This window comes from Mastomys coucha, unplaced genomic scaffold (assembly GCF_008632895.1).
Source record: "Mastomys coucha isolate ucsf_1 unplaced genomic scaffold, UCSF_Mcou_1 pScaffold21, whole genome shotgun sequence".
Taxonomy (NCBI): Eukaryota; Metazoa; Chordata; class Mammalia; order Rodentia; family Muridae; genus Mastomys; species Mastomys coucha.
The window spans coordinates 77427331-77452552 of NW_022196904.1; the positions used below are offsets into that span (position 1 = coordinate 77427331).

A 25222-nucleotide genomic window follows, 5' to 3' on the forward strand; every position below is an offset into this window, starting at 1 on the left:
CACTTTGGTCTGTATGAAGTTTGCTTTCACTCCCTGCTTTCGTTTTTTTCTGAACGTCAATCAAAGAAAATCTGTGACTCAAGAAGTGGTAAAGAATTCTGTGAAAATTGAAATATAAAGTAATTTTACAAGGAAAGGGATTTCCTTGTGCTCTGGGGCATTAATGTCATCGAATATTTAATAACAACCCAGGCTTGATTTTAATCTCAGAATTTATTTTTCAGTACATTATTGAATTTTGTACACTAATCATACTCAGTTTACATTTGAGAAAATTGCACTGACAAGTTCCTCCTTTTATTTAGATTGTTTTGAGAAGGACGAGATGTAGCTCTCTATATAATTTTTAAGCAATTATTAAAACATTGAGGGGAGGCTGGGTCCCTCACTCGCTACTGAATGCCTGCTTTGCCTCATGCTCTTCTGCTGCTGCCCCACAGAAATGCTTTGACTACCCACAGCCCTTCGCCAGATGAGACCAGTGTCCTGGGCACTGGCTCCTCATCTCACTCGGGCCTATGCCAAGGTTTTAAAATTTGGTGTGGATGCTCGAAGCTTAATGCTTCAAGGTATAGACCTTTTAGCCAATGCTGTAGCTGTTACAATGGGGCCAAAGGGAAGCACAGTGATTATTGAATAGAGTTGGGGAAGTCTCAAAGTAACAAAAGATAGGGTCACTGTCGAAAAGTCAATTGATTTAAAGGATAAATACCAAAATATCAGAGCATAACTTTTTCAGGAAGTTGCCAATAACACCAACGAAGAGGCTTGGAATGGCACCACCACTGCCACTGTTCTGGCCTGCTCTACTGCTAAGGAGGGCTTTGAGAAGATCAGCAAGGGGGCTAATTCAGTGGAAATCTGCAGAGGTATGATGTTGGCCGTCGATGCTGTAATTGCTATAATTGCTGAACTTAAGAAACAATCTAAACCTGTGACAACCCCTCAAGAAATTGCTCAGGTTGCTACAATTCCTGCAAATGGAGACAAAGACATTGGGAACATCATTTCTGATCATTTCTGGAAGAAAGGATGTCATCACAGTGAAGGATAGGAAAATCCTGAATGATGAGCTAGAAATTATTGACTGCATGAAGTCTGATAGAGGATATATTGCCCCATGTTTTATTAACACGGCAAAAGGTCAAAAGTGTGAATTCCAAGATGCCTATGTTTTGTTGAGTGAAAAGAATATTTCTAGTGTTCAGTTCATTGTACCTGCTCTTGAAATTGCTAAGGCTTATTGGAAACCCTTGGTCATAATAGCTGAAGATGTTGATGGAGAATCTCAAAGCACTCTGGTTTTGAACAGACTAAAAGTTGGCCTTCAGGTTGTAGTAGTCAAAGCTCCAGGGTTTGGGGACAATAAGAAGAACCATCTTAAAGATATGGCTATTGCTACTGGTAGTGTGGTGTTTGGAGAAGAAGGGTTGAATTTAAATCTTGAAGCTATTCAGTCTCATGACTTAGGGAGAGTTGGAGAGGTCACTGTCACCAAAGATGATGCCATGTTCTTGAAAGAAAAAGGTGACAAAGCTCTCATTGAAAAACGTATTCAAGAAATCACTGAGCAGCTAGACATCACAACTAGTGAATATGAAAAGGAAAAGCTGAAGGAGCGACTTGCTAAACTTTCGGATGGAGTAGCTGTGTTGAAGGTTGGAGGGACAAGTGATGTTGAAGTGAATGAGAAGAAAGACAGAGTTACAGATGCTCTCAATGCTACAAGAGCATCTATTGAAGAAGGCATTGTTCTAGGAGGGGGCTGTGCCCTGCTTTGGTGCATCCCAGTCTTGGATTCATTAAAGCCTACCAATGAAGATCAGAAAATAGGACCCCTGCTTTCTCTGGTCTATCCCACTTACTCCGGTCCAAAGATTTATTGATTATTACACATATAGAAATTATTAAAAGAGCACTTAAAATTCCTGCAATGACAATTGCTAAGAATGCAGGTATTGAAGGATCTTTGATAGTTGAGAAAATTCTGCAGAGTTCCTCAGAAGTTGCTTATGACGCCATGCTTGGGGATTTTGTGAACATGGTGGAAAAGGGAATCATCGATGCAACAAAGTTTGTAAGGACTGCCTTACTGGATGCTGTTGGAGTGGCCTCCTTGCTAACTATAGCCAAAGCTGTAGTGACAGAAATTCCTAAAGAAGAGAAGGACCCTGGCATGGGTGCAATGGGTGGAATGGGAGGGGGTATGGGAGGTGGCATGTTCTAACTCCTAGAATAGTGCTTTGCCCTTATCGATGAACTGTGACAGGAGGCTCAAGGCAGATTCCTCACCTATAACTTCAGAGAAGTCACCTGGAGAAAATGACTGAAGAGAAAGCTGGATCGCTGTAACCATCAGTTAGTTACTGGTTTCCTTTGACAGTATATAATGGTTTACTGCTGTCATTGTCCATGCCTACAGATAATTTATTTTGTATTTTTGAATAAAGACATTTGTGCATTTCTGATGCTGGGTGCAAGAACCATACACCAGTGTCCTGCTTTCAACTTAAATCACTGAGGCATCTCTACTGTTCTGTTAGCATTGGGACTGTAATGCTATGTCACCACATGAGAAGTTTAGGAGCAGCCTTTCTGTGGAGGGTAGGAATGATTGTGTTCAAAGTAGAGAAGTATCCAATTATGTGGCAACCTTTGTGTAATAAAATTTTGTTTAAAGTTTAAAAAAAAAACACATTAAGGAGAAACCTGAGAACTTTATTTTAAATCAGAGTGGATTCTAAGGAAACACTCTCACTTCCTTGGGTCTCCTTTGTTTTTAAGTAGAAATAGGTAACAATAAATTTTGCTACTATTAACTTTCTGAACAAAATGAATTAATTTTTTATTCATTCCTCAAGCCCACAAAAGATGAAACAATAAAAAAATCATTTCATTAGCATAGCCATTCAGAAGATGAAAAATTAAAAGACCCCTTTGGATTTTCAGGAGCTGGGGCTATTCTCCAGCACATGGTAGACGTGTCAGATGTAAACAGAGTACACAGGTTCCCTTTAGCCTTTCCTGACAAATCAGAATTCTAAAGCACTAAGCAGGTTAGCTTCAAGGTGTACTGATAGCCTGGCTTTGAGTTTGACTTTTGTTGAGCTTCAGAGATGTATCTGCAGGGCATTAGTACAAGTAGATGTCCTATTTTTAAACAAAGCATCTAGGTTGCTTTAAACCCACAGCATGGAGCCATTCTTTTCTCTTTCTTAAAAGCTGTAACGCCAATCTCAGAAGGTTGGGTGGCCCACAAGAAGCCATGCAACTAGCTGTGAAACAGAAGACTAGCCAAAAGCTGCTTTGCCAGCATTCCACTAATCCTACCTCCTGTCTGTAGTACCAGGTTGGAAGTCAGGTATTCTGTTTACATTGGTTTTGGAAGTCGTATATCAAACTTGAACTATACTTATAAATATACATTTAAAAGAAACCAAGACAGAGAAGTTAAGTAACATGTATACAGTCACATGTATAAGACTAAATCATATATGCCAAATCAAATTCTCATCCTTAGGATAGGTCTTTTTGATACACTACCCTGTGGTACTCATAGCATTCTATTCCAACTTTGGTGTTAAAATGAATTTGATAGTACTATTTTACCTATTGTGCATCAAATTCCTGTTAAGATGCTAGGTAATCACCAACAAAAAGTTATATCCTTCTGTCTACTTGTGTGACTACATATCCAGAATAGCTGTGTGTGTGTGTGCGTGTGTGTGTATGTGTTTATAAGTGTGTGTGTGTTTATAAATGGGCCATGTGGAAATTCCTAAGGTGCTTAAACATTTCTATTAATAACTCAAACAAAAAGAGCCTGATATAGCTGTCTCCTATATGAGAGAGGCTCTGACAGTTCCCAACTAATACAGAAGTAGAGACTCACAACCATCCATTGGACTGAGCATAGGGTCCTCAAGGAAGGAGCTAGAGAAAGGACCCAAGGAACTGAGGGGTTTGCAGCCCCTTGGGACGAACAACAATATGAACTAACTAGTACCCTCAGAGCCCCCATGGGCCAAACCATCAACCAAAGATCACACATGGTGGGACTAAGGGTTCCAGCACCATATGTATAACAGAGGGTGGCCTAGTTGGTCATCAATGGGAAGAGAGGCCCTTGGTCCTATGAAGGTTTATGCCCCAGTGTAGGGGAATGCCAGGGCCAGGAAGTGGGAGCAGGTGGGTTGGTGAGCAGGAGGAGGGGGGAGGAAATAGGGTTTGTTTTTTGTTTTTGTTTTTAATTATTTTTTCAGAGGGGTAACCAGGAGAGGTGATATCATTTGAAACGTAAATTAAGAAAACACTAATAAAAAATAAATAAAAGAAAGTTAATGACTTTCTGAAAGGATTGACCTCACAAAAGAAAGTCATAATCACTAGAGCACTGAAGAACTGAACTGACATGTATTGAGTTAGTTTTTTAGGTATGACTCTACAAGTGCTGATAACCATGCCTTGTGCTGATATGACAGCAGAACCTCTGGGACCTTAAATTAAGACATAGGTTGTACAAAGACACAATCTGAAGCCCCAGTCTATGCTTTCCTTATTGTACAAATTGCCTACATGTTGGAATTTATTTAGGTTTTAAAATGGCAGAGTTGGGCATATACACCTATAGCTACAAAGGGAGCTAAAAGAGTTTTCATTCTCTGGGCAGTAGGAAATGGGCATGGTCCTTATGTAACTATAAACTCCTTGGTATAGCTGAATCACAGAGAACAACACCATAAGGCATATTAGACTCTGAGCATGTCCAGGTATGCTGTGACTGTACTTAGCTAAGTCAGGTAGGTACTTAGAGTTTTAATATTTTTACCCAAGGTACATCTGAAATTGGACCTGTAACATACTACTTCTATAGAGTCAATACAGATATTTCATGGATTTGAAAAGTCAGAGGAAATGGGAGAGGAAAGGGAAGTCTCTACCTAATGGCTCAAACTCTGTTTGCACCAATTTAGTCCAGTGGCTTAGTTTTCTGCTTAGGATATAGATGGGAAAAATAGCAACACGTACTCACCTTATTACATCTTATCACTCTCTAATGTTTTTCTTTCCATTTAAAAATATTCACAAGTGTCCCACTCAGTGATAAACTTAACAGGCAAACATTGAGGCCTGAGTTCCACCTCTAGAGTAAATATCAACAATATCAAATAGGCTTAGTGATGAGCACCTATAATCTCAATGCCAGAGATAGGCAGATCCTGAAGCTTACAGCCTCCATCTTGGAGTACATAGTGAGTTTCAGGTGCATGAAAGACTCTACCTTACCTGAGAATTAAAAAACAAACAAAAAAAACCCCAAAAAACAAAAAAAAAAACAAAAACAACAAAACTTTTGAGGAGGACACCCAAGATTGTCTTCTAGCACACACACACACACACACACACACACACACACACACACATACACACTCACACACTCACACAAAGAATTTATAGAAGAAAATCTGAGGTCTTCTTTGATTATTTTCTAGATACAAAATAATAGAATAAAAAATAAAATCCTATTTCCTTTCAAATTTTTCTCTGTAATCATAAACCTGAATTATACACTCTGTTAATATTTTATTATTTATGTGTCTATACTGTTTTGTCTATGAGTACTATATGCATTTTCTTTCATTTTAAAATATAAATAATATGTCAAATTATACATTCAATGGTACCCCAAATAAGTGAAATTTTCATATGGAGCTTTAGTCTGACATGTTTGTCACCAGTCCTTCCTTCCCCCATCTGCCCCTTTGCCTTCCTTCATTCTATACTTGTTTTATTCTTTGTTGCTTCATTTTTCTTTTATTTCTTTTTTACTTCCATATTTTGTTGCAAAAAAAATCCTCTCTTTAAGTGAAATTCATTTCTTTAACAACTTAGTTTTGTTGACATTGGTGAATCAAAGTTCTAAATAAAACAAGATTCCTCACTCCTGCATATCCAACACAGTACGCAGATACAATGTATATCAATAAAAAAGTGATATATTATGTATTAAGACTTTCGTGTTAAAAGTAGAAATAATTGAGTGGAAGATGTAAGGTTTTTTTTAGTTGTTTTATAAGTTAGTCAATGAAGTCTTCTATGATACAATGAAGATGTGTAGAAATAAATGGGAAATGAGAAAGGAAGATTTGAAAATATCCTGGAAGACAAAAGTCTAGAGAAACAGAAGCACAAACATAAAATCTCTATGTGGGGACATGTTTGAAGTATCCAAGGAACCTCAAGAAAACTAGGAAATGTGAAGGTTGTAATGGAAATTAACAATGAATGATTAAAGAGAAATCCTGTGTGAGGAGTGTAAAGTGGTGTAGGACTTTTTGCCTCAACTTTGACTAAAATAAAATAAGAAGCTATTATGAGGTAGAGTAGCAAGACTCTGGAGGTGGCCATTTTTCTATGTACAGATTATGTTTGTAAATGGCTAAGACCACACTGTCCTGCAAGATGAAGGCAAGGAAGAAGTCATGCTTCCTGTGATGCTAAATTCCTTCATCAAAGACTCAGGGATTAGAGTAGGGTACACTTCAGTGAAGAATGGCTGCTGCTGTAACTTCTCTACTGCTGATGTAGTTGCTCTCATTTCTAATGGTGCCCTATCAAGAACCTTTCACTTCTAATTGAGCCCTATCAAGAACCTTTGTTTCTATGGCTGCTGTGTGAGCATTGCTTTGGCTGCTTAGTCTCTGTAGAAACGGCAATAACCATTACTTCATCTGCTTGATTCTCTATAGATGTGACAGAGAATATTGCATATTCTTCAGGGGTTGAAATGACCATTTGATCCTATGACAGCTAAGTGTAGAGGAATCCAACAAAAGACGAGATCTGCTTTCAAGTGCAGACTACCTGCAGTGCCTAGAGCAAAGAGCCTGCAGGATTGTGCAGAAATTCTGTGTCTGATAGCAGACTGTGAGCATATTAATCCATGTTTATATAAGATCTACTTCTCCTCCTTGGGAAGGCAGTCTAGAATATCTACCCCATGCACTACACTCCTTGTCTCACATTGTAAGATCCAATCAATAATGTCTCATTTATATAGTTTGGGTTATTATTTTTCATGATTTCTTTCTTGAATTGAATAGAAGAACCATGGGCAGAGATGGTAAACACTTAGAGCTAATAATCTAGAGCTGTAGAAACAAGGAGCTAAAAATTGATAACAGGCAGATTGGAATCAGTGTTTTCATAATTTATATCTAAGTTGTGCAAAAAGAACTCTCAGATGATCAATAATAACTGTGAAGAATGACCTAGTGTATGCCTATAGAAGTTTGGGGGGTGTTCCATTTGTCAAGAGTTGAACGACCTGCTAGGAGAAATTCTTATTGGCTTATAAAGTTTTAAAAGTCAATGAGATTTTCTGATAGACTGGGTGTGAGAAATGAGAGACAGTGAAATATTCAAAAATTTTATCTTGACTATAAAAATTCTGGGACAAATGTAGGAACTTGTCCTGATGGTGGAGAGATTAAAAGTTAAATTTAGGCTTCTTAAATTTGATATAACTAGCTGGATATGTGAGGCATGACATTAGAATAAAGAAGACATGCCAAATTGAGTTAAAACTTTGGGAGCTTATAAACAGTAGTTACAGTTATGATGTTAATAGGGAACATGAAAAATGCCTATTAAGCGAACAATTCTACCTGAGTTCTTCAGAAACTCAGCATTTAGTTTGAGAAGTGAGAAGGAAGAGTAAAAAGACAGAAAGTAATGGCTGGTCCATGGAGCAAACAGCAGCCTCCTAGAATACAAATGAGACTTTCAAGAACTGAGGGAAAATAATGTCACAGCTACTGACAGGCCCAGGAATGAGGACAGAAAGTACATCTCAGGGTTTACTAGTGAGAAAGTCATCAAATGTCTACGAAGTAACTTACTGAGAAATCTCTATTCATAAGTACACATGGAGACTCACAAAAGAGGATGTCATCTCAGCAAGTTAATCAATTTTATTCTACAAGGGTCTAAAGTTGAGACTACACTGAGAGAGATAATTGATGGCTCTTGTGTAGAACAGAGGAAGCAGAGTTGTCTGATAAGTCATGATGATAATGGAGCCCCAGAGAAGCAAAAAGAGATGCTCTGTATCTTATAAGATTTTAAAGCTCCGGAGTTCTCAACTTTTTTTAGATCTGGTTATATTAAGGATCCCCTCCTTTTTAGTGATCCCATGTGCCCTTTAAAATAGATTCTCATGAGTTTAGAGACCCTTGCAATTTTTATTAGTCGTTTCTTCTTATGACTATTACGTTTTTACTTGTTCACTTTACATTATGCTCACTGGCCCCTCACAGTCACCACCTCCCACAAACCACAATCCTTCCCCCATTCCCTCTTCTACTCCCCCGCCTCATATCCCCCAACTCTGGCATGTCAAATCTCAGTGAGGCTAGGCACATCCACTTCCACTGAGGCCAAACAAGGCATCCCAGCTGGAAGAACATACATCAACCAACCCACAAAACTTTATAAATCATTGTACTTCCTTTGAGGCAAAACATTTGGGCAGTGTCTTTCATATGTTGACTATTCAGTTCTAAATTGGGCATTCCCAATTAGGTGACTTCTTACATAAAGTTAACATACATGTGGTAAAAGTTGGAATTAGCTACCACCTATAACTATAGAACACACTCTTTATGACTAAGTATTTGTAAGTGCTCTGTTTCTTAGAAGGATTTTGCTCTGTGTACATCCAGGGTTCACTTTCTTTGTAATTTACCTCATATAACATGACTCAGAATCTAGTAGTTGGCTAAAGTAACATTATGCTCAGAAAGGTACATTATGCCTTTTAGCGAAAAAAAGAATCAACCAATGTTCAGATTATTTTCCACATCATGTTCTGCACCTCTCCATTCTCTGTCTTATTGAAAGTGTGCTGCAAATTTTCTTAGACATCTTTCTATCTTTCCCATTGTTCCTATAACATTATACAGTCCACTTTTTAGTGCAATCAGTGTTTTCCAAGTATAAATAGTAAATATATTTTGGACATTTACAAGGTGCTGGGAATTGGAGTAAGAAGTTCATCTGTGGTCCACAAAACCTTGTATTATACAGACATAAGAAGAACCTCATTTAATACATAGGGCATAGCATTTCAAACAAGAGGCACGCTCAGGGAAGACAGTTAAAAAGGCCAAACATATCTATCTTTTGACCCACCTATTTATTTTTTTTTATTTTCCAATATTATAACATGAAATGCATATATATTTATTTGCATAGTAAAGAAATTCAAATTTGATGTTGATCATTTGACTGGAATAAAACTCTGATTTGGACTCTTATCCTAGCCCTATGTGGGTTTCGGCAAATCCCAAGACTCAATAACTAGACAATCATGTGCCAGAGCTCATCATCTCACACCAGAATTAAATGTTGGCACGTTATTAATAACTAGACTTTTAATGTAGTTTATCGTTAATCTGTGCATACTCAAAGGGGCAAGCACTGACTTAGGCATGTGTCTCCTTGGGCCATGATAAGATAATTTTACCTCTTCACTTCAGTGACTTTGTGATAGATGAATTGTGGTAAAATTGACAGATTGATAGAAAGCTGCTGATTCTTAGGGAAAGATGAGTTGCTGTATGAGGAGGGAGCCTCAGGAAGAGCACAGACCAGAGGAATCCACCCATCCCCATGTTTTAGGCTTCATCTCCCAAAACAAAAGACATGTTTCTAATAGTTATGACTTCCAGAAATACACTCATTAAGCCATTCGAGACTCATAATAACAATATAAGGTCTTCCTAAATTACATTTCAAATGGAAAATTTGAAGGACAGAAAGATTAACTTATTCTCAGTTATACAGTTAGAAGGCCATTGAGTTGAAATTCACATTAGGCTACCAATGGACACTAAGCTGCCCTTCATCTTGATTTTCCTTTCTTTGGAAATATCAGTGAAGGAAAGATCAGGAATAAGAGTCAGCTCAATAGACTTGGGGAGTGGAGGTGGGTGGAGGGTGGAGCTGAGAAGAGTGGAAGGAAGGGAAACTGTGGTTGGGATGTAATATAGGACAGAAGAATAAAAGAGAAAAAAAAACCAACCAAATCAGATATTGATGAGCTTTGCTGTAGAGATTGTGATAAAAAATATTTTAGACTTTGCATGGTTTTGCACTCTGTCTTTACTAAAATTTGCAGCTTGGTGAACAAGTAGCATATGAAATATATGCAGAGATAAACATACCACCGTCACGATACAGTATGTATGTAATTAATAAATGACATTCCTGTTGGTTTCTGTTTTAGAACAAGTATCTCTCACTTATTCCTTAGAAGGGATGTGTATAGTTATTTTCCTCAAAGATATAACATAAAACTAACAATGTCTTCTCAGAGTATATTATAAGGTTTAGCCATAAAGGACTTAAGATGGGATAGTAGGAAATTATAATAGAAAAGTAGTTAGGTTGGCACCCAGATAATCCAGTTTTGCACTTTCTATTTGGAAGATTTAAGTTGTGACTATGGAAAAGTCATTCCACTTCCAAAGTATCCCTGCAGCCTTCAATACCATCTCTGCACTACCCATGACTGTGATCTCAGAGATCAACGTGAGGAATTATGTTATATGAGCTTCTTTCCCTCTGACTTTGGTTTGGCTAGTAGAAGAACAAAGGAAGGATAGTAGCATGAAAAGAGAATAAGGTTGGCCCTCTCCCAGCAGGGTTACCAAGAACTGGATAATTCTCTTGCCAGGAGGTTACTGTTCCTGCAAACAGTCTTTTTCTGATGAGTGTTTCTTCTTTTTCTTTTTTTATATCTTTTTTATTAGATATTTTCTTTATTTACATTTGAAATGTTATCTCCTTTCCTGGTTTCCCTTCAGAAACCCCCTCTCCCCTCCCGCCTCCCCATGTTTACCAACCTACCCACTCCTGCTTCCTGGTCCTGGCATTCTCCTATACTGGGGCATCTTAGAATGGGGCATACAACACCCATGGGAAGAGATATAGAGACAAAGTGTGGAGTAGAGACTGAAAGAATGACCATCCAGAGACTTCCCCACCTGGGGATCCATCCCATATACAGTCACCAAACCCAGGCACTATTGTGGATGCCAGCAAGTGCTTGCTGACAGGAGCCTGATATAGCTGTCTCCTGAGAGACTCTACCAGTACCTGACAAATGAGTATTTCTATTAAAGTTCTGGTAGTCATAGAGCCCTGGCCTGTGCTCTGTGCTCTGCCCCCAATGAGTACCTTTAAACAAGTAAGTTACTAAAGCCTTAATTCTGCATTTTACAAAGCCATTTATTTGTCTGATTAATCAGGTTCACTTGTTATACACACACACACACACACACACACACACACACACACATGCGCCCATTTGGGACATTATTGGTAGGGCTTTATGAAATACACTCAATATAAAAAGTATCACTGAATATTTTTTTGATCTCATATTAATAGAATGAAGAAAAACCTTATCGTACAAATATAATCAAATTTCCCAAGGCCTGGAAAAGTTAAATTTCATTTTCAATTTCTACCTTTCATCCTCGTCTAGACATGTATTATGTTCTTAAAGTTTTTTTATTACAATATAATTTAATATTTTGATATTAGAATAAACATTATTTTCCCAGTACTATTCACCCTCTAAACCTTCATGATCCTTTTTAAATTAATGGCCAGTATTTTCATTAATTGATTTTACAATTCATACGTCCTGTGTTTTATTGGATTTCATCAAGGTTGCAGAAGTTTTAGAGCTAGTTATTGTTCTCTTTCTCAATCAGTTGGTGTTTCCATGTAGAAAAAATATAACTAAGGTCTTAAAAGCACTTTTAAAGACCTATGTAGTTGCTGCATTATTCACAGTAAATGTAACTAAATTAATGAGATATTCAATAAAATCCACACATAATTTTCTTTTAGTTTATCTTTTATTTTTAAGGTTATAATTACATAATTTCCCTTACCTCTCTTCCTTCCATATCCTCCCATATACCACTCATTGCTCTTTTCCATACTCATAGCCTCCATTTTATTAATTATTATTTCATACATGTGTGTATATGTACATACATATATTCCTAAATATATAGCTATAACTTGCTCAACCTGTACAATGTTCCTTGTATGTGTTTTAGGGCTAATAACTTTGTATTGTATAACTAGAACATCTATTGAAAACTCCCACACCTAAGGTTTAGGGAATGTTGTAGAACGGAGAACAGAGAGAATGAAAAAGCCTGATGATCAGGGCATTTGTTGTGTGATTATGTCTTTTGGTAATGTCAGAAGCTACACACATAACTTTAAATGAGCTTGATCTGATATCATACCACATTGCCCAACATTTGTGTTTTAACTTTAAGTTAAAATACTAAGGTTTGTATTGGCACTTTGAGGAGATTTGAGCCCTGAAAAACCTAATAAATATTTTAAAATTATATATTTGTATGTACATTTATTTATGTATATATATGCATATATATGTTTAGCTAGTTTCTGTTCTTGAAAAGCAGAAAATTGACAGTTGATACTCAACAAAAATCATATTGATGCTCACCTCTTTTTCTACTGCTAATTCCATAAAATTAAAATGAAAAAAATCATATCTTTGATGATTATATGAAATAATGTTTGAAAAAAGCACCAAACTGAATATTTTCTATTTTCAGACTCAACTATTGCCATTGCCCTTTCCAGTGTTTCTTTCTAATACAGGAGTCCCAGTTTTCTGAGTCCCAGTTTTGCTGGAATTGATAGACTTGTAGGGCTGGGAGGAGGTTTAAATTCAGTCCTATTACTGAGTGATGTCATGTTATATTAAAAGGCTATTTTATGTCTACACAAGTGCACATACATGTGTGTCAGTGGAGACAGAAACAACATTTATTTTAGACTATTAGTATTAAATAAAAGTAACTATTATCATAATGTTGGCATCTAGCAGATATTGAATGGGTGCTTTTAGCTATTTCTCCAGCACTTCCTTTACCCTTATATAACCCTTCCCTGTTAGTCTGGACTTTCTCACATTGTTTTCTCTAGTGCCAATGCTCAACTGTCATAGCTTTCTCTTTGTATGGATATATTATTATTTATTATTATTAGTAGTATTATTAATGAAAATTGTCAAGTGAATATTTTTTAGACACCAATAAATAGTCTAAGCACTCAAATCCATTCTTTCATCTACAATTTCATTTGCTTGAGTGAAACGTAATTTAAATTGAAATCAATCAGAACAGTATCTGTCTCTTAAGTGGAATAGCAGAGGTTGAATGGGAAATAATCCCCAAGGGAAGCATGTGAACTTATAAAAATGTTCTGCTTCTTGACATGTGATTGTTTGCACTTGGTATGGATATTTCCCCATTAGTTAATTATACCCCAAGAAGACGTTGGTAAGGGAATTATCACATGGAAATAAGTGATTTTGGGGGGGGGAGTGAAATTTATTTACTTTGTTTGCTTGTTTCTTGTGAGATATATGTTCACTATGTAACCCATGTTGGCCGAGAATAGTTTTTGAAACCCAAATTATCTTTATATTCATGATCTTCTTGCCTTAGTCCCTGAAGTACTGGAGTTACAGGCTTTTGCCACCAGGATTTGCCTGGAATTGCGGTTTTGTTTGTTTGTTCATTTGTTTGTTTTGTTGCTTTGTTGGTTTTTATTTACTTTCAGATAAGGAAACTAAGGACTTAAATGATCAGATTATTTAGTCAATTTCACATACATTCATATGTCCACTGAACAGAATTCCACATGTATTTGGTACAAGACCCTTGCACTTAACTACTTAATACCACTTATCTAGATAAACGCAGCATATTGCCCTCTGGTTTCTAATTCTTACAGTGCTGTTTTAGATCTGGATTGAGACAGAGAAATAGGTTCTGAAATATCCTGACTTACAAGATTAGAGAGATGGGATTTCCCATTTTTTCACAAAATTCCATAAAGAGGAACATATCATCTCAAAATCCTTAGTAAGGATGTGATACCAAGGATACATCTTCTGAAATCAATATGTACTCATTAGAATTGTGGCAAGGGTCAGATGGTGTCTTTAAAAGAAACCTCTGGCAGCATTCTGAAATGGCATTTCTTCACCCAGAAAGAACTAAAGTAGCAGGCTGCTGTCAGTACCTCTGCTGTCCATTGAGACAGCAAAGAGTCAAGATGTCTCTTAGAGTGTCAGCAATCAAGTAACCTGCTACATGTCTAACTCTCTGTGACAAAGCATATATTTAAATTTGTAATCAAACCTGTCAGTGAAGGGCCCTTGCTATTCTGATGATTAAAGACAAAGCCATGTCTTTGCAGAGCTTGGGTCACTTCATGATTTTTTCCTCCTTCAATGGGGCAGCAGCTTCTAAATTTATAATAACCTTGCCCCATATGTCACTTTCTAGCTTTCCATCAAAAAACATATCATGATATAGAAAACTGAATCTGAAAGAGAAATTTCAAACAGGACAATTGATCAAACCACAAGAACATTTTACTCTGTGTCAAGATGAACATAAACTAAAAAGTGCCTCTCTGTGCTATAATCTAAGGTCACTTTACATTCCAATGTTCATGTTAAGTGACTCATATATTAATTCAATTTTAACAGCAAACCTATAAGGACTTATTATGAATACATCCATTTGTAGATTAATAAGATATATTAACTGGCTTATTCAAGGACATAGATCTCAGAGTTTGTGAGTGGAAAAGTCAAAATTAAGGTATATTTACTCCTTTCTTCTCTACTACTAGATAAATTATCTCTTCCCAAGAGAACAGCAAAACATATTGAGATATTCTTTTGCCTATACTTGCTTTTAGAGGTTCATAAATCCTAGAAAGTTTTACAGTTAACCTAGTTTTATCTCCACGTCATTCAGTCGTTTGCCACCCCTAAACACTCTTTTAAGATCAGATTACCAGAGCATTATATTCTAAAGAAAAAATACTAAAACTGATTTCTCAGGGCAAGAAGAATATTTGGAATATTAGATACCAGGAAATGTGGTTTATCTTGTACTAGATTGATTCAGGATTTATAAGTGAACTCTTAGTTTCCATTAACTTACAAGACATGATTATGTCACAACAATCAATATTTCCAAAGCAAGGCTGCACAGAGCACAGTATACAGGCCTGGAAGATAAACCCCAAACTCTCCTTTCATATCTGATACTGAGAGAAATATGCCAAAAGCTTGTTATATGTTGGATTTGACAGAGCTCTGACCAAACAAAGATCAGGGCAGAGATAGTAAGAAGAAAAATCAAGAAACATGGATGCATGAAAGAATATCATAGCCTGAAACCAGGTCTTTCCCTGAAGATTTCAGGAAAGCTTTGTATGTGATTACTTCCCACAAGAATATAAGTTTCATATATAAAGTGAATATTTACTTTCTCAGCAATTCTCAGCATCTAGTACAATTCTTAGTAAGAACTAGATATTGATCTTCAAAGAAAAAACAAAAATAAAACAAAAACCAAATATCATGATTAAATAACCCCAAACTGCAAAAGAAACTTCAAATACATGCTAAGTCAATTTATATGACATTGTTGCTATTTAAGTTCTATGAGCTTAAAGATGTACATGGATGGTCTTACCTCAAAATAAGAATCTTATTAGTTTAACAAACAACACCTGGAGTCAGGAGTCTTCATAGAATCGGGTTCTTTTCTGATGCAGATTATAGTCTGATATGAAATAGAAGTTTGTACATCTGTTTTCCTTCATGTGTCAAACTATGGTAACCCAGGCTCCTTTCTTTCAGTTTTTGATTTCACATGCAAAACATGGGTGGAAGACAAGGAAGACATAGAACATCACGTGATTGAATGGGTTTACCTTGGAAGTGACATTCAGTATCTTACATGGCATTGGCTAGTAGCAGTCTCATAGTCAAAGTTAAGCATGCCAACTACATTGGGAAAAGAGGTTTCCTATTTTCCAGTAGAAGCAAATAGTAAATGATTGCCCATTCACTGATAGAGTCCATCTTTTCTGAGAACCAACTTTGTATTTTACATTCTTTCACAGAGTTGCACTTGGTCATTCATCACACAAGTGTCCCTCCCAATGCTTAAAATTTCCATTAGTGACATTTTACCTCTGAGTCACTGATATCACATGTTACAATGATTTGTCCCAGTATAACCTTTTACCCTAATGGTATATATTCATTTCCAGTGGGACATAGGAGTTTCATATACAAAGAAAAATCTAAAATCTCTCTGGACATGTGTTTGAATGATTCTGTGTCCTAGGTGAAGGGAAGATCTTAGTGAAATCTACTTTCTGACAGGAGATGGCTTATTCCTCCTTTTCCTAGCTTTTTCTGTGTGACCAGTGAAAGATAAATCCCACAGCTCATTTTCCTCAAAGAAAATTTTCAAATGGGTATAAGAATATATCCTTCCCCAGGGCTATCAACATTTCAAAACCAGCTTCTCCAAAACTGGTAACTTAAGGGTAATTTTAAATTCAAATAACATGCTTTTCTAAGTGATGAGGAGATTCTGAGTCATTCAATTTGCTTCAAACCACAAAATTTTGTCTTTGATATGGTATTAAACTTCACTTGATTAATTCTTATGTTTGCATTCCCTACTATGAATTTTTTCTTTCTTTCTTTCTCTTTTTTCCTTTATTCTTTCTTTCCATCTTTCTCTATCTCTTTCTTCTTTTATTTTTTCTTTACTTTTTCTTTTCCTAGTCACTACTCTGTGCTAGGATAAGAACTAAATGTCCTGGTGTGCTTGCTTGCTCAGTTTCTATTGTTAGGCACCCATCTCTAAGTATAAAACTTGCCTAGTAGACACTTTGCTCTTGTATCACTGTGCAACAGAGTAAACAATGAACTTTCTTTTCTGTGAGTTACTTAGTGACTTCTACATTTCTTTTCTTTCTTATTTTTTGCTTTTTGATGTATGTTGAGTACATCAAGATTAATTACTTTTATACCTTAAGACTGTACATTTGGCTAAATCATTCTACTGGACTACTTTGATGCAGTCTTACATATTATTGTGAAAATAATTCAATATACAATAAGAAAATGAACATTGTAGAGCAGCTTGACTCAACTATCCAAGTCCAATAATCTTCAATGTATGACTTTTGGTCCAACAATTCATTGATTGCTATCTTGATGGGAAGTTTACATTGTGGAGCATCACTTTACATATAGACTTCATTATGTATCAGGAAAAGAGAATGACATCTCAACAATTATAACTAAACATGGCTCATGTACCAAGAAAAGAGTTAGCTGATTAGTGATATGCTTCATTGTTTTTATTTGTCAAGTCAATCTTCACGTGACAACTTTTCTTTTGTATGCCTCTGTAGTCTTCTTCTACCATTCATTATTTTTGGTTTTTCTCACAACTTAGTAAACAAAAGTAATCAGCTTTGTGAATTTTTTAATAACTCAGCTTTTGTTACATGCAAGCCTAAGGTGATGCTTCATGTGTTCCTCTTTCATTTGTACATATCCAACTTGGTAATTAAATATGGATGCTTTAATCAGAAGGATTTTTGTTTGTTTGTTTTATTCTTCACTCATATATTACATCTTGACCACAGTTTCCCCTTCCTCCATTTCTCCCAGTTCTCTCTGAAAGTCCTCTCTTTCCGCAGATACATTTCTTCTCTCTTTCCCTTCAGAAAGGAGCGGGCCTCCCAAATATATCACCAAACATGGCATCACAAAAGACTAGTCACATACCATTATATCAAGGCTGGATGAGGCAACCCAGTAGAAGGGAAAAAGTCTCAAGAGCAATGAGTCAGAAATGCTACCCAACTTCCACCATTAGGAGTCCCACAAGAACTCAAGTGCTCATACCTATGTGGATTTCCCTCTTCTTGAGCTCCTAAGGGGATATGGAAAATGATGAGGGTTCTACACCTATCATTAGGCAGCATTAGGAGTTACCTACCCACAGCAGCATGGAATGTTAAAGTTTCCATGTATTTTAATGATATAAGCAAATATGTTGAGAAATTTTAAATTACAAGTGTTCTTTCTCTTTTTTTCTCTCCAATTCTAGCCCAATAGTATTTGGTAATAAAGTGAAACTAATATTAAAGAATCAAAAGTAATCCAAGAGTACTTGTTAATCTTATTTCCTCATAAGTAAAATTATTGATATCATGTGAAAATTAACAAATCTATATCACTTTTAAGCACTCTTTTGCAATAAGTAAAATTTCAAAAAATGGGAGAAAATAGTGATATAACCCAAGGCCTCTTTTCTGTTATGTCAATCATTGAGAGAAGTCAGGGAAAGAACTCAAGAAGAAACTTGAAGCATAAGGCATGGATGAATGCTGCTTGTGGCCTTGCCTACATTGTATATAGTTCAGGGACAGCTGCCGGAATGACACCACCCAAAGTGGGCTGGGATCTCTTCAAATAATTAGCAATCAAGATAATTCCCCATAGACAATTCACCAGATCAGACTGACCTAGGCAATTCTCCACTTGAGACTCCTTTCTCATATAGCTCTAGGCTGTCCCAAGTTGACAGCTAAAGCTAACCAGATTACTCTATCAGAGAAACAAATGGAGAAATTTATAAGCTACTAATGAATAATTTACCTGAAAATTTCTACCAAGCAGTCTCTATTTTATTTCTAACCAAAACATTAAACTTCATGCATAAAAAAATAAATAAAATTTATCAAGTTAGACTAAGAAAAGACCACATTCAGATTCTCTAGGTATCTAAAGGATATAGATTTAAAAAATTAGCTATAATTCCAGTTTTCACACTTAGAAACTTTTCAATAGTGCTGTCATTACCACTGCTGGATGAGCAAGCATTTGTTATGTATGTTGTTTCTGATGGTTTTGAGTTTGGATGGTGATATTTAGCTATGAAACATATTGTTTGTCATATAATGCATGTGACTACTAAAATCATATAAACTTAAATAAAGTTGAACATGTAGACATTGATCAAACTTATGAGTCCACAGTCTTTCTATTACTAGAGATTTAGAAAATATATACATATCATACATTATGTTGTGGGATTAAGATATAATCAGTATAAGTCAATCCGGTGGGAACTGAGGGCTAGAAGCCAATCTAAATATTCTTTTATAACTTGGGTGAATTGAAGCCAATGAGTGTACATTTACTATTTCTTGTGAAGAACAAAGACTGTCTTCTACAAGCAACTCCAAGACAGATATGGGAAGATACATTCAGAGCACCATGAAACTATCATCTAATTGCTAAGTTGAAATAATATGCCATTTATTTTATATTAAACATTGTCTTACAGTTTTACTGCTGTGAACAGACATCATGACCAAAGCAACTCCTAGGCAACATTTAATTGTGAATAGCTTACAGGTTCAGAGGTTTAGTTTATTATCATCAAGATGGGAGCATGGCAGCATCCAGGCAGGCATGGTGCAGGCAGAACTGAGAGCTCTACATCTTCATCTGAAGGATGCTAACAGAATACTGACTTCCAGGCAGCTAGGACAAAGTGATGCACCTACTCCAACAAGGCTACACCTCCTCCAAATAATGCTACTTCCTGGGCCAAGCATGTCCAAACCATCACAAACACCTCTCCTCAAATCAAGAGAATATATTTATCGGAAAATTCCAGAGAAGTTTCAATTTTAAATGCAAAAAAAAACACATAGGAAAAATGAAATTTAGAAGGTCACAAAGAAAACAAAACACTCTATTTCAGGATAGTCAGAAACAAGTTGAAAAAGATGCAACCAATGAACACTTGTAGATATACCAGTAACTGTGTAAGCTTGGCCATTTCCTCTCATAGCAATGCCTCTGCATGGTGTCAGATGGCCTCCCAAAGGAATTGACTGGCAAGCTCTTGGCTGACATGTAGCTACTTGATTGCATAAAAGAAAATCAGGTCCCTCACATTGAGAATAAAGGGAATCTCACTAGGGAGTACAAAAAGTACTTGCCAGTAGGGCTTCTTTTCCTATAAGCTATTGGGATTATGTTTTAGCAGTTTCTGTACATTGCCTCGGCATTCCTCAGTTGCTCAAGTTTAATATTTCACTAGCTAGAATCAGCCCTCCACATCTGAGGCAAACACATCCTATAATTTGATTCTTAAATGATCATTGAACAAAGTGATATCTTCATTTATGCTGCACAAGCAGGCTAATGTCTCTAGACATCTGGGATGCCTTCTCCAAATATGCATGATTAATATTCTCACTTTGCACAGTACTGAAACTGGTGCCTAAATTTCTGTTTTCACTTTACTTCCTAGGCTTCCACCAACTGCTTGCACTTGGGTCTCTTGCAGCATCTGTGACTGTCCAGTGTTATAGACCCTTTGACTCAGGTTAGAAGCAGAAGGGATGCTTACTCTGACCTTTCCTTTACACAGATGTTTGGTTTGACACAGCAGACATATTTTTCTTCCATAATTTATGTACTTATTTTTAAAATCAGCAAAATCCTGTCAATCTTTTAACATAATTGTTATGATTGTGATAATTGCTACTCACATACTGTCTCATCATTTTAGGATGCTACACTTGATCTTAGCCCAATGCCCAAGAAGCAGTTTGCTAGGGTGTTGATAAGGTTGGTCAGATCTTTGAATAGATGACAGTTCTTCTCTTCAAAAGTTTTCTCCTCTCAGTAGATGAAATAGATTGCTACATCTACAAGGATTGCTAGCTCCTTTAAATTATTTACTTAATTCATTTATTATATGTACCTATATGCATAGGTCTTGAAATATAGAGAGAAACAGAGGACAATTTGCAGGAATTTATTCTCTTCTATTATGCATATTCTAGAGATGAATTCAGGTCATTAGTCATGGCAAGAAGCATCTTTACTCTCTGAGCCACGTTGTTGACCTGGCCCAAACTTAAAATCTTTTCTGGATTTCAATGCCTGTGTTCATGTGATGCTGAGACTCAGACTTAAAGCCTTTTGCATGCTAGACCAGTGCTCCACCACTGACTTGTAGCCCTGGCCATTTCAATCCTATTTTAGGAAGGTACTCAAATGTAGGATGCTAAATGTACCTTTGAATCTCCATAGTTCCTAACAGGCTACCTTACATAATTTGATTAATATGTAATTTCTCTGTAATATAGAAAAGTTAGGTAATTTGAATGTGTTTTTTTTTAGTCTAGCATATGGTGATAATTTTAAATTTTAAGATGTTTGGCAATATCAGGGAAATGTTGGCTATCACAAATGAATGAACTGCTATGGACATCTGTTAGTATGGCTTAAGAATGATGTAAAACATTATAAAATATGTAATATATGAATACAATGATAATGATTTTGCTCTGAACCTAACAGGGCTAGGCTTAGAGACCCTTACTACTATGAAAAAAAGATAAGGATTTGGAGTCAGACTGAGTTTTAATCTCAACCCATCTGTTCATTTAGGTAAGTCATTTAACTTTGTTATATTTTAGTTTTTCTTCTGTACAATAAAGACACTCTTTACTTTTATTTGGAGATGACATAATTATGTAAATAATCCATTTTAATGCCTGGACTATAGAAGGTAATAAAATGTATATAAATTTCTTAATAAGCTTAAATTTTTTTCATACATATATTTTTGCAAGAATCTACATACAAGAAAGTAGATGAAAATGAATTCTTGTCTTAGTAAGACTAAGAGTCTTTTTTTTTTTTTTTTTTTTTTTTTTTTTTTTTTTTTTTTTTTTGGTTTTTCGAGACAGGGTTTCTCTGTGTTGCCCTGGCTGTCCTGGAACTCACTCTGTAGACCAGGCTGGCCTCGAACTCAGAAATCCGCCTGCCTCTGCCTCCCAAGTGCTGGGATTAAAGGCGTGCGCCACCACCGCCCGGCAAGACTAAGAGTCTTAATAAGACGTTGGCTATCCCCTGAAGACATGAAGAGGGACAATCATGGCCAAAAGGGTGCTTATAGAAAAAGAACAAAAACTGAGCTTTGAGTCACTCTGAGATTTTGTCTTTGTTTCCCAAAAATAGATTGCAAGAGGAGAAGCATGCCAAAACATTAAAGATGTTGAGTATACTAACTTCCTAAGCTCAGTAAGTACTTAGAAAATTGAATGTTTGCTTAATTGATTTAATAGAATCACAAAGGCTTACCTTTACCAAGACTGTTATGGTGACTGAGAGCCTCCAAAGGACAGTGAAACATGTAGGAAGCCAGATGAAAGCACAGAGAGCAGTGAAAGGCATCTGTTCTCCCTGGAATCAACAGTCAGGCTAACAGACTGGACACTTCCTACCAGGCATGGCTGTTTTGCTGTTTACATTCTATGCTAAGCAGTGATAGACAAGAGCCAGGGAGACCCAGGATAACCTGGCCAGAAACCTTGTGAGGAGACATGCTGGTATGTACACTGCAGCAAAGGTGGTACCAGGAACAGAAAATGGGATATAGGAAGTATTTGATAAATGATAACTAAATTCTAGTAACATTTGACTCTTAGTTCTGAAAGGAGAACTCTAGGCAGAGATCAATACAGCCTCCTCCAATAGGGCACGTTTTCTACATAGTCAGTGAGTCACAGGACTTATGGCTATTATAGAAATAGTCTTTCTCCAAAATGCAAGATTCTAGCTCTTTCATAATAGAATAACTTGAAAGTAAGTCATAATTCATTCTTATTAAAATCATGCTCTTTCCTACACACTCAGATGAGCACTTTTTATACATTTTCACATTGCCTGGTCACTATGTAATTCCTAATTACATAGATTCTGCAGCTACCCCATGGGGGATGGGGGGAGGAATAGGGTTTTTTAGGAGGTGGGGGATGGGTGGAAACCAGGAAAGGGAATAACATTTGAAATGTAAATAAAGAAAATATCTAATAAAGAAAAAGAAAAGAAAATGGAGACATAAAGTATTTCACTGCTTCTTTTCATACTCTGAGAACTAATAGTAGTCAGGCCAGTATGAGTCCAGAGTTTGGATATTTTGTATGACTTGTATGAATTTTAAATGTGTTCATGACTTTGGGAGTCATACTTCAGGACACCGTTTTTTGTTCTCTGAGACAGGTTTCTCAATGTCCTAGAGTTCACTGGTTCCGTTAGCCCTGTTGGCTAGCAAACCCTGGAGATGACCTGTTTCCATTTACCAGAACTGGGATTAACACCCAGTAAGAAGATGTACTATGGTGACTGGTGACTGGCATTTCTAGGATCTTTCATAGGTCTTTATGCTTGAACGGGTAGAATTTTACTGGATAAGCCATCTCCCGAGTCTAAGGTTCTTCTCCTTTTAGCTTTTTTTTAGGAATCTCCATACTGATTTCCATAGTGCCTGCATGAGTTGACATTCCCACCAGCAGTGTACAAGCTCCTCCTCAGCCCCTGCCCTACCACCCAAACTCAGTCCTGACTCTTCATACCTAAACTGTTATTTTCTTCAGTGAGTGTATTGTCAACGCTATGCATTTGTCAAATGGGCTCCAGGAAAACACTATTTATGGATGATTGTCTGAAGATTGTGTTCTCCACTCATTCCCCAGATACAGTAAAAGTCTCTCTCTGGATTGCAAATGGCCAGGAAGAAAAACCCAAGATTTTCTGGCTATGGCTTTTTTTGTTGTTTGCTGATTTGCTGGCATTGTTAATTAAATTAAATGCTATGCTCTCTGTGAGGCCCTAGAGAAATAACTCTCTGATTTTAATACCAGGGATAATGATGCTTCCCTAATGCTTCTGTTTGCCTTTTTTTTTCCCACATCAAATCATGTAAATATTCACATTTTCTTCTTTGTTTTGGCTGCCAAATGTGTATGGCCACTCATTTTGCAAATTTCTAGGCTCTAGCTGTGCAGGAAATCCTTCCTCTGACTGAGACAGAGGCTTCTAAAGCAGTCCATATTATTAAAGATAATGCTTGGGAACCACAAATCTCTCTTGATTTAGCATTCTCTTAACAAGAAGTCCTCCCCTGTCCTCTGAGTTCCCCTATTGTTTGTGGGGGATAGTTGGGATATTAGTGAGTCCAAGGGTTGTTAGAGCCTATTAATGTTCAGTGAGAGAGAGGATTGTGTCAGTCTTGTTCAGTGCTCACACTTAAAGCATAACCCATGTAAGACATTCATATTCCTTGAAAATTCACTTAATGAATTGAAGATAATTGTTAGTCTATTAGAATTGGTGACTGTGAGAAACATTCTTATCCATCAAGGACAGTCATCCTGCTAGAGGCCATATATTCTATACATCTCCTCTTTCTTGGGAAATTCTTATGGACATGTTTGTTGCCTAATTCCCATGCCTAATAATCCTGGGCATTTCCACTTTTCATCAATAGTAAAAATAGTCACTACTCTGCTAGGATAAGAACTAAATGTCCTAGGGTGCTTGCTTGCTCAGTTTCTATTGTGGGGCACCCATCTCTAAATATAAAACTTACCTGGTAGACTTAGTTTCACTTTGTTCTTGTATCACTGCAACACAGTGAACAGTGAACTTTCTTTTCTAAGAGTTACTTAGTGATTTCTACATTCTGCATATATTGAGGAAAAGTTCTACGTGCTTTGAAAGAACAAGGTGAGAGAGAGAGAGAGAGAGAGAGAGAGAGAGAGAGAGAGAGAGAAAGCTCAATCCCTGGTAAAACAGCATCTACTTCAGAAAGCCTTCTTGGAAGTTCATCAGTGACAGTCATTGTGACATTGCCACTCTAAGCTCTGACAAGAAGCTTCTGCTCCTGTAGTACTATATTTCCTACAAAAGCAGCAATCAGAGTTCTTATAAAGTCCTCTGGACATTTTCCTACATCATCTACAAGCATCTGAAAGGTAGAGCAGTGGCTGTCTTTGCCACACTTATACTTAACTCTCAACCTGGCATCACAAAGGGGACTGATCGATTAAAATATTGAATTAATTTATTAATTAAGCATTTTATTTTACTCATAACATAATCAGATGATTCACAACCTTTTGCAAGCTGTCTTAATCTAAAAAGAACTAAAAGTTCTACTTGGTAAAGTTTCAAGGTAAATTATTATATAAAACCTAACCACTTCCACACATGTACAAAGGCTAAGAAGAAATAAAAATGTCATTAAGTATCCAAGAAGGTTTGTGAACCTTGTAGAACACTCCCAAACAAAACAGCACAGGCCTTTGTTATCATTTGACTATCAGGGTCTTTTTTGTTTTATCTTATCACTGCAATTCATTTGTCCAGATCTTCTGGCACCATCTCCTT

At 36.6% G+C, this 25222-nt stretch overlaps 1 pseudogene; it reads left to right on the forward strand.

Annotated features, from left to right (window-relative positions):
* Positions 1-442: 442 nt before the first annotated feature.
* On the forward strand, positions 443-2227 carry LOC116100641 (annotated as a pseudogene).
* The last annotated feature ends 22995 nt before the right edge of the window (positions 2228-25222 follow it).